Here is an 8,119-nt window from a genome sequence, read left to right on the forward strand (position 1 = left end):
ACTTTAGTGCTGGACTTTTTGCATAATACAACCTTCTCACTAACTTCCGCATTTGAGTATGATGTACTGCCAGCATTCTGAAATGGTGAAAAACACTTTTACAAACTTTCCTATAAAGACAAGCCAGAGAATGACCTTGCAAACCAGTATGTTTTCTCACTCTGCAAGGGTCTAGTCCTTGCAACCGCTTAATCTTTTGTTTTACACTTTTTTTAGTATAGACTCATAAAAAACTACATAATTTTTCAATAGATTCCTGTCGTATACTACAAACACTACTGCAATCCCAAGTGTACACAGGGTTTTTAGCACGTCTCCCTAAAACTTCATCAGCTATCACTTCTTCTGCATTTCTTTCAACCATTTTCTCTTTCTCCTTTGGACAACCATCACTAACCTCATAACCTCTACCACTAGTGTCAACTGCATACAATAATTTTTCACTTAGTGAATAACTCTCTTCATTAAAAAAGGCTCTGAACTAGAACTGTGTTTCCATTCTCCCAAAAAAAATCACAATTTTTTTTTTATTAATAACTCTTTTCCTCCTACTTTTGGCCTTCATTACATATATTGATTTATCTAGTGATCGAATTCTGTTCAACACTAAAATAAACAGTTTCCTTTTTACTTCAAAAGCCTTTTCCACAATGCTTTCAATATGCTTCTTCTTTTTATAAAATAAAGCTCTCTTTTTATATTTCTTTACATCTTTCAGCAAATTTTGCACTGCTCTCTTGTAAAATATTTTTTTGCGTAATTCCTTATACTGATTTTGTCTTCTTTTACCATACTTTATCTCCTTTGACTGAACATTTGTTTTTTTACTTTTCCTCTGATTTTGATTTTTTTTCTTACTCAAAAAATTATTTTAAGTTGCAGCATTCTCTACATTCTGTTTGCTCCTACAAACATTTTTAATAAATTGCTTCGTGATCTTACCAGAAGATTTTTTCCTTTTAGCCACATTATCTTTTTCATTCAATACTTGTGGTTGATGTTTCTTCAAATAATCCTCCTGTCTCTGTTCTTTTCTTTTTCTTTTTTTTTCTGGCATACTTTCTCGATTTTAACGTTGAAAAACAGTATCTGCAATAAAGAGTCACAAATAAATGTATATTAATAACTTTCAAATTTACAATATTCCATTACTGTACAAACACATTTGATATAAAAACAGACTAAAAAACTATAGCCCTGAACCACAAGTGTGACGATGATTAAAACACTACATACATAATGCATACTACTTTGAAGCAGTTCATGCCCTAAAGCCTACCTCACAAAAAGACTACATGCTAACTAACTGAATGATTACAGTACTAAAAAGAGACACACTGGGTGAGTAACAGGGTGTTTGCTAGAAGTGTATGAATACTAACTGGGGAATTGAAGCTGCGAAAGACAACTGTGTAGCTCATTAGAGAACTGAATGCATACTGGATAGGCATTTAAAGCAGTCCATGTGCTAAGGCCCGGCTCACTGCATGAGTACTTGGGTACTGACTGAATGATTAGACTACAGCAAGGAGACTGCCTGGATGAATTTATAACTGGCAGACTTTTCGCACAGGGAATGAATTAGTACTTGGTACTAAAAAGGTCACTAAAAGACTGCAAAGGGAGTGACAAGATGTTTGCTGGACTATATGGATATTGACTAGGGAATTGAAAGTATAAAAGAGAAATCTCTAGGTGGTGAAAAGACTGCATGCATAGTGCATAGGGGTTTGAAGCAGTCCATGTGCTAAGTCCTGGCTCATTGCATGAATACTTGGACAGTAACTGAATCATTAGAGTACTGGAAAGAGAGTGTCTTGGTGAATTTATAAATGTTTGGATTTTGGCACAGTGAATGAATTACTACATGGTGCTGAATGGGTCACTAGAAGACTACAAAGAGAGTGATAGGGTGTTTCCTGGAAGTGTATGGAAACTGTCTAGAGAATTGAAGGTGTGAAAAACAACTATGTAGGTGGTTAGAGAACTACATGCATACTGCATGGACATTTGAAGCAGTCTATTTGGTAATGAATGGTTCACAACATAAGTACTTAGAAACTGACTAAATCATCAGACTACTTCTAGGACAGTGCCTGGGTAAAAATATTAAATTTTCAGTTCTGGGGCAGTAAAGACAATACTACATGGTACTGTACTTTAGTGTCAAAGCATGACTCATTTTATCAACGCATAAGCAAAGACTGGCTTCTAATGCTACTAAAACTTGACAACATGACAGGTTTCAAAACAGTTTTCTGTCAGCAAATGCACAATGTTACCAAACACTTCTCTGACAGTGGTTCCCAAATGCACACAGACTCACATTGTGATTCTAGACAAGCACCACTATCCCTAGGAGTTTACCAAAACTCATTCACTACAGTGGAAGTGATAAGGGAACTGCACACAATCTAGATATTTCACGACTACACTTTAGTGTCAATGCCTGACTCATTTAATCAACACATAAGCAAAGACTGGCTTCTAATGCTACTAAACCTTGACAACATGACAGGTTTCAAAACAGTTTAGTGTCAGCAAATGCACGATGTTTCCAAACGTTTCTCTGACAGTATTTCCCAAATGCACACAGACTCACAGTGTGATTCTAGACAAGCACCACTATCCCTAGAAGTTTAACAAAACTCATTCACTACAGTGGAAGAGGTAAGGGAACTGCACACAATCTACATATTTCACGACTACACTTTAGTGTCAATGCCTGACTCATTTAATCAACACATAAGCAAAGACTGGCTTGTAATACTACTAAAACGTGTCAACATGACAGGTTTCAAAACAGTTATCTGTCAGCAAATTCACGATGTTACCAAACGCTTCTCTGACAGTGGTTTCCAAATGCACACAGACTCACAGTGTGATTCTAGACAAGCACCACTATCCCTAGGAGTTTACCAAAACGTATTCACTACAGTGGAAGTGATAAGGGAACTGCACACAATCTACATATTTCACGACTACACTTTAGTGTCAATGCCTGACTCATTTAATCAACACATAAGCAAAGACTGTCTTCTAATGCTACTAAAACTTGACAACATGACAGGTTTCAAAACAGTTTTCTGTCAGCAAATGCACGATGTTACCAAACGCTTCTCTGACAGTGGTTCCCAAATGCACACAGACTCACAGTGTGATTCTAGACAAGCACCACTATCCCTAGGAGTTTACCAAAACTCATTCACTACAGTGGAAGAGGTAAGGGAACTGCACACAATCTACATATTTCACGACTACCATTTAGTGTCAATGCCTGACTCATTTAATCAACACATAAGCAAAGACTAACTTCTAATGCTACTAAAACTTGACAACATGACAGGTTTCAAAACAGTTTTCTGTCAGCAAATGCACGATGTTACCAAACGCTTCTCTGACAGTGGTTCCCAAATGCACACAGACTCACAGTGTGATTCTAGACAAGCACCACTATCCCTAGGAGTTTACCAAAACTCATTCACTACAGTGGAAGAGGTAAGAGAACTGCACACAATCTACATATTTCACGACTACACTTTAGTGTCAATGCCTGACTCATTTCATCAACAGATAAGCAAAGACTGGCTTCTAATGCTACTAAAACTTGACAACATGACAGGTTTCAAAACAGTTTTCTCTCAGCAAATGCACGATGTTACCAAACGCTTCTTTGACAGTGGTTCCCAAATTCACACAGACTCACAGTGTGATTCTAGACAAGCACCACTATCCCTAGGAGTTTACCAAAACTCATTCACTACAGTGGAAGAGGTAAGTGAACTGCACACAATCTACATATTTCACAACTGCACTTTAGTGTAAATGCCTGACTCATTTAATCAACACATAAGCAAAGACTAGCTTCTAATGCTACTAAAACTTGACAACATGACAAGTTTTAAAAAAGGTATCTGTCAGTAAATAAACAATGTTACCAAATGCTTCTCTCACAATCCTTATCCAAATGCAAACAGACTCACAGTGTGATTTTAGACAATCAACACTATCCTAGGACTTTACCAAAACTCATTCACTTCTGTGGAAGGGGTAAGGGGACTGCACACAATCTACATATTTAAGTACAGCACATCAGTGTCAAGGCATGACTCATTTAATCAACATATAAGCAAAGACTGGCTTCTAATGCTACTAAAACTTCACAACATGACAGATTTCAAAACAGTTTTCTGTCAGCAAAAGCACGATGTTACCAAACGCTTCTCTGACAGTGGTTCCCAAATGCACACAGACTCACAGTGTGATTCTAGACAAGCACCACTATCCCTAGGAGTTTACCAAAACTCATTCACTACAGTGGAAGGGGTAAGGGGACTGCACACAATCTACATATTTAAGTACAGCACATCAGTGTCAAGGCATGACTTATTTAATCAACATATAAGCAAAGACTGACTTCTAATGCTACTAAAACTTGACAACATGACAGGTTTTAAAACAGTTATCTGTCAGTAAATAAACGATGTTACCAAATGCTTCTCTCACAATCCTTACCCAAATGCACACAGACTCACAGTGTGATTTTAGACAAGCAACACTATTCTAGGAGTTTACAAAAACTCATTCACTACTCTGGAAGAGTTAATGGTACTGCACACAATCTACATATTTAAGTACACCACATTAGTGTCAAAGCATGACTCATTTAATCAACGCATAAGCAAAGACTGGATTCTAATGCTACTAAAACTTTACAACATGACAGGTTTTAAAACAGTTATCTGTCAGCAAATACATGATGTTACCAAACGCTTCTCTGACAGTGGTTCCCAAATGCACACAGACTCACAGTGTGATTCTAGACAAGCACCACTATCCCTAGGAGTTTACCAAAACTCATTCACTACAGTGGAAGAGGTAAGGGAACTTCACACAATCTACATATTTCACGACTGCAATTTAGTGTCAATGCCTCACTCATTTAATCAACACATAAGCAAAGACTGGCTTCTTATGCTACTAAAACTTGACAACATGACAAGTTTTAAAACAGTTTTCTGTCAGCAAATACACGATGTTACCAAACGCTTCTTTCACAGTGGTTCCCAAATGCACAAAGACTCACAGTGTGAATCTAGACAAGCACCAGTATTCCTAGGAGTTTACCAAAACTCATTCACTACACTGGAAGTGATAAGGGAACTGCACACAATCTACATATTTCACGACTGCTCATTAGTGTCAATGCCTGACTCATTTAATCAACACATAAGCAAAGACTGGCTTCTAATGCTACTAAAACTTGACAACATGACAGGTTTCAAAACAGTTTTCTGTCAGCAAATTCACGATGTTACCAAACGCTTCTCTGACAGTGGTTCCCAAATGTACACAGACTCACAGTGTGATTCTAGACAAGCACCAGTATTCCTAGGAGTTTACCAAAACTCATTCACTACACTGGAAGTGATAAGGGAACTGCACACAATCTACATATTTCACGACTGCTCTTTAGTGTCAATGCCTGACTCATTTAATCAACACATAAGCTGGCTTCTAATGCTACTAAAACTTGACAACATGACAGGTTTCAAAACAGTTTTCTGGCAGCAAATTCACGATGTTACCAAACGCTTCTTTCACAGTGGTTCCCAAATGCACAAAGACTCACAGTGTGATTCTAGACAAGCACCAGTATTCCTAGGAGTTTACCAAAACTCATTCACTACACTGGAAGTGATAAGGGAACTGCACACAATCTACATATTTCACGACTGCTCTTTAGTGTCAATCCCTGACTCATTTAATCAACACATAAGCAAAGACTGGCTTCTAATGCTACTAAAACTTGACAACATGACAGGTTTCAAAACAGTTTTCTGTCAGCAAATTCACGATGTTACCAAACGCTTCTCTGACAGTGGTTTCCAAATGTACACAGACTCACAGTGTGATTCTAGACAAGCACCAGTATTCCTAGGAGTTTACCAAAACTCATTCACTACACTGGAAGTGGTAAGGGAACTGCACACAATCTACATATTTCACGACTACACTTTACTGTCAATACCTAACTCATTTAATGAAAGCATAAGCCATAACTGTGTTCTAATGCTACTAAAACTTGACAACATGACAGGTTTCAAAACAGTTATCTGTCAGCAAATGCACGATGTTACCAAACGCTTCTCCACAGTGGTTCCCAAATGCACACAGGCTCTCTGTGTGATTCTAAACAAACAACACTATCCCTTACACTATACCAAAACACATTTCTTCATCTACAAGGAGTACTACATTTTACTGCAGAAACATAACTCATTTCACAAATTCATAAACAATAAGTGGTTTCTAAATCTACCAAAATATAAGAACTGCATAGTTATCTGTCTACAAACACATGAAAAAACACAAATCCTTATCACAAAATGGTTTCTACATGCACACACACTGTCAATAAGATTGTAGAGAAAATAAAATACTCCCTACACTTTAGCAGAAAAATACATTAGTCTGATTAAAATAAAAATAGTCTACATACATCCCCTCACAATTAAATAACTCACCTTTCAAGATGTTTTGTAGATTAAGAAGTATATCAGTCACACACCAGATATCAATCACACATCAGAATTTCTTATACAGAATCTCTGCACTGTGCACCTGTCAGCAAAACCAAAGAATGGCAAAGTTTCCCTCTCATTTTCCACACATATACATGTAAATATCAAATCACATTCCTTCCCACATAAATTCAAAAGCAAACACACATTTCTATTGGTTAAACATTTCAACCCTTTCCAAATGACATCAACTTCAACCCTTCCCCCAATCTGCCTTCTGCCCGTTACCATAGAAACTGGTCATGGAACACTGTACTGAGCTCACAGGTCACAAGTTCAGCACACACAATGTTGCTAATCAAACAAGTGTGCTTGACTTCTCAACATATCAGCTTATCATATATAATGTTCCTTACAATCTGTTTTTGTTAACCAATAAGAATCAAGCGTTTAAAAAACAGAAATATGCACCCTACCTTTCAGTGTAGAAGGTTGTCAAACAACCAATGATTTCTTGTCTTTTTTCAAAATTGCATCTTAGCCACCATTTTAGAAACATCTTACTTTCCAAACTGCCATTTCATTTACAGAGACCATCTGAGTGCATCCAGACCTCCTTACAAGATGCTTACAGTGTGGATTGTGGGACACAGCTACATTTTCTGGAGCCAAAGGTATGCAGAAAACAAAGGCATTCACAAAGACCTAGGTTTGCCAAATGTAGACATTACATGGATTGGACAGAGAGGGTTAAAGTGGCACCAATTGATGCCATTGGTGAAATCCTTCATGCAAATCCAACACCCTGACCTCATTATAGTGCACTGTGGTGGCAATGAGCTAGGCACTTTGACTGGGGTAGGTCTGGAAATGCTTATGAAGGACACCTTTGCACAACTGATTTCACTTTTCCCTAAAACTGCCTTTGTGTATTCTAACATATGCCAAAGGCAGAAATGGAACTGGTCCGATCATTTTTGTCCACAGATTGAGAAAGCTAGGAAACATGTGAATAAATCTGTTTCTGCTTTTCTCCGAGACTACAGAATGGGGTCCATTTACAATAACAATCTGCGCTTTCATATGCAAGAGATGTATAGGAGAGATGGAGTACACTTTACTGATGAAGGAAACAGAGTCTTCCTCAACAACTTTAGACTCTGTATAGGTACTTACTTATAAGTACCAAAAACTCTCAATGAACACAACGGCTCTTTTTAGAGCCACTCAAGAACAAAACACTTAAGCAAAATCTTTATCTCCCAACAATTTCATTTTTTTTCCCTTGGATCCGCGAACCCACCGCAAGAGGATGCGCGCACCGTGTGCCCATTTTGTCGCTTTTTTTTTTTAAAAAAAAGGGTGGCCCCAGGGGGTCCTTCTGGGACCCCCTAAGCACCTCTAGAGGGCCAGAGTATTTCCACTCTGCCCCCTTTATATATTTTACGCACTTATTCCCCGTGCTTCTTCAGCCTCGCTTCTACCGAGGCAGAAAATGGCCGCGAACAGTTCCTGGTTTCGAATGTAGAGAGACGCTCGACAGCCAATTAGCATTCAGCGCGCGATCGGGAGGGTGCGCGGTCGGTTCGGGGAGG

The 8,119-nt window shown here is 38.1% G+C and overlaps 1 long non-coding RNA gene across 1 annotated transcript; it reads right to left on the reverse strand.

Moving 5' to 3' along the window:
- Positions 1–855: 855 nt before the first annotated feature.
- LOC146867945 (uncharacterized) lies at positions 856–7,838 on the reverse strand. The gene is made up of 5 exons (XR_014966163.1): positions 7,251–7,838; positions 5,654–6,494; positions 4,590–4,833; positions 3,602–4,312; positions 856–2,496 (listed from the first exon to the last, which is right to left on the reverse strand). It is a non-coding gene; the product is annotated as an uncharacterized LOC146867945 (long non-coding RNA).
- Positions 7,839–8,119: the final 281 nt, after the last annotated feature.

Source organism: Triturus cristatus, chromosome 1_2 (assembly GCF_964204655.1).
Source record: "Triturus cristatus chromosome 1_2, aTriCri1.1, whole genome shotgun sequence".
Lineage (NCBI taxonomy): Eukaryota > Metazoa > Chordata > Amphibia > Caudata > Salamandridae > Triturus > Triturus cristatus.